The 3,225-nt window shown below is 47.2% G+C and overlaps 1 non-coding gene across 1 annotated transcript; it reads right to left on the reverse strand.

Moving 5' to 3' along the window:
• Positions 1 to 315: 315 nt before the first annotated feature.
• Positions 316 to 387, reverse strand: TRNAT-UGU. Its single transcript has one exon. It is a non-coding gene; the product is annotated as a tRNA-Thr (tRNA).
• Between the last annotated feature and the right edge of the window lie 2,838 nt (positions 388 to 3,225).

A 3,225-nucleotide genomic window follows, 5' to 3' on the forward strand; every position in this document is an offset into this window, starting at 1 on the left:
GATAGAAAAGCCCATAAGCCTAGTGTTTGAAGTCCAGTTTTGACAAGGTGATAGAGTGTGTTCAACACTTCATTGCCAATGTTCTCCACCCTGGTTTATGAATCCTGTAAGCCTTGTATTTGTTAACTAAACAAACCCCATGGCATAAACAGATAAGTCACAAAGTAAATGTCTTACTGTTGAGTAACTGAGGAAGTATTTTTATGGCATTGTAAAAACTGGAGTTTGTTAGGTGAAGTGAGGTAAGGAAAGTGCATGTGCATGGAATATATACGATTTACTCTTTCACATTGCCTATTGCCTAGTCCTTTTAACTGGAGATGCCGGGGATTGAACCCGGGACCTTCTGCGCACAGAGCAGATGCTCTTCCACTGAGCCACCACTCCTCCCCCCTTCTGATTTTCCATGATGGATGGTTAAGTACAAAAACCTGTTGTAAAATCCAGAGAGCTTTGTAACAGGTGTGACATGGGGTGTGAGTTGGTTTTTCAGCTTCTAAAAAAATGGGAAAGTCTTGTCAAACGAAAATTGTCCGAAAGGGACCACCCTGGTTTCTGGAGGGAGAGGGGGGCAAACACTGGGAAGACCCAAAGGGCTTCTAGGCGACTCCCGCAGGAAAGAGTTGATGGGACTTGGGCTTCATCCAGCTGAGCTCTTCTTAAGTCACCTGCCCCCTCTCCAGTGTTCCCTCTAAGCTGTGGAGTCTTGTGAGTAAAAATTCTACTTTGTGAGCTACTGGCATTAAAGTTGTGAGTGAGTGATTTGGCTACTGCATAAATTAGTTTGCTCTGGAGCCCTCCTTCCTGAGCTGAGACAAAAATGTGTGAGCCAGAGGCTAAAAAACTGTGAGCCAGCTCACACTAACTCAGCTTAGAGGGAACACTGCCCCTCTCCCAAGAATATCAAGTCCTCTGGAGAACAAAAGGACTGGGAAAGAACCCTTGAATGGAAAGAAGGAGCCACTGCTGAGCTCAGCCCCAGAAGTAGTTTCTGAGACACCCGATCTCAGGGCCAGAAGGCCTCCCCCTTCCTTCTAATGCGCCCTCTGGTCATGAACTATTTTGAAGGACCTTTAGGGATGATTCTTTGAGTCAGCTTTGGCTGTTGAGCCCCAGTGTCCTGTGTGCTATGTTTCCTCGTTAAGGAGCATGTTGAAATCCACACTGGTCCTACCGATTTGGGAGCCGAAAGGAAAGGCTGACACAGACCTCCAAAGAAGGTGTGAAACAATAGAAATGCCCAGCATGTTTTGAGAAATACACTTTTGTTTTTGATAATCAGAATTCAGAAGAGAGTGTTTTGCGGAACGAGGAGACTGTTTAGAGCAATTGCCCTTGAAAAACGGCCGCTGGTGGCCTGTAGCCGTAACAACCAGCCGGGTGCTTTCAGTCTGCGGGAAAGCACGGAATTTAAAAAATGCTTAATGCGTTTTGGCCGTGGCTGTACTCAGGTGAGCAGTGATCTGTTGTAAGAACGAGTCTCAGACTGCCGCAGGCTCCTGTGTTCTGCTCTTCTTTCCCTTGCATACAACTTAAATACGGAAGATTTCCCACCTTCTTGACAGACCACAGTAAAAAAAAAACCCAACCAGTCAAAATGACAAATGTCGATTTGCTGTTTTTCCTGCAAACCGGGATTCCAGTCCTCTTGTTTGGAATCAGGAAGTCCTTGATACCCAAGCTGTGCTGGAAGGCTGGGAGAAGACACAGGTCAAAGAACTTCCACGGGAGGGATCCATGACTTGTTATATCTGAATAGAGAACAGTTGTCTAAATGCCCTGAGCATTTTTCTTCAGAGCTTTCCCAGCAGATTGAAAGTTATAGGGAAGGTGATTTCATACAACGGCCCAGCTAGCTTCCTTCCAGGAACCACAAACCAGAGCAGACATAACTACTGATCTTTTAACAGTGATTACGAGACTGGGAGGAGGCTCAGTCACTCCTCCCCTCCCCGGTGAGGCAGAGCAAGAGTCTTACCCAAGGGGACCCATTGATAATGGCTGTGGGGATTTGAAATAGTCCTTCAAGTATGAGGGTCCCATACCATGAAGGGCTTTCAAGTTTAGGACCAGCACCGTGAACTGAACGTGGAGACAAAGAGGCAATGGAGACACTTCAGAAGAATATGTGCCGCATGTACACAATGGCTTCTCCCAGTCAATAGTCTGGGCTGCCGCATTTTGGTCCAGTTGCAGGTTTCACATTGTCTTCAAGGGCAACCCCTAGGGAGAGTGTGATACAGTAGTCCAGTCCAGATTACCATGAGGTGGAGCAGCATGGCCGGTTTGATTGACTCCTAGAAGAGAAGATCATTTCCATGTCTGATGTAATTAAAGGCACAAAAGTGCTCTTGGCTACTAGATTAACAAGAGTTCTACGGAACAAGAGTTACACTGTTCTAAACCCATCGATTTCAGTGGGTTATGAAAGGAGTAAATATATTTAGGGTCGCGCAGTAACTTGCTTTTCCAGCTGGAAGGCTGGGTTCAGCAAGGCTCCTGAACTCCTCACTCAGTCTGTCAAAGAAAGAATGACCCTTCCAAAGTGGCAGGACTGTTCCTCTGAGAACATCAGCCTTACCGGACAGGACATCAGCCTTACCTCCCCCTCACATGGATTAATTTTCAGTTTGTTCCCCTTCAGCTGTAGCATCCAGGCACCAGCTCAGGAAAGAGACCACAGCTTAACAAGAGGCCTCTTGAAGGAAATACAGAGACTATTGTCATCAGCATATTGATGATGCTCAGCTCCATGCACATAGAATCATAGAGTTGGAAGGGGCCATACAGACCATCTACTCCAACCCCCTGCCCAATGCAGGACCAGCCTAAAGCATCTCTGCCAAATATTCGTCCAGCCTCTTCTTGAAAGCTGCCAGTGAAGGGGAGCTCGCCACCTCCCTAGGCAGCTGATTCCACCTTTGAACCACTCTGACCGTGAAAAAGTTTTTTCTAATATGTTATTTATTTATTTATTTCAGTTTATATCCCGCTCGAACCCCGAAGGGTCTCTGAGTGGTTTACATGCAATTCTAATTGCCTAGCTAGGGCCACATTTTTCAACGGGGGAGTGACTGCCTACCAGCACCCAGGCAGCTTCTTCTTGTTGGCTCTGTTTCAAGCGGGCTTCGGTGTAATTCCGGCGTTCTCCCTCCTGGCGCCTTCGGGACGGGTCTTGTTTTCAGCGGCTCCCTCTTGGCGGGTTCATCCTGGGGCGCGGCCACG

Source organism: Gekko japonicus, unplaced genomic scaffold (genome assembly GCF_001447785.1).
Source record: "Gekko japonicus isolate JY-2015 unplaced genomic scaffold, Gekko_japonicus_V1.1 scaffold562, whole genome shotgun sequence".
NCBI lineage: Eukaryota > Metazoa > Chordata > Lepidosauria > Squamata > Gekkonidae > Gekko > Gekko japonicus.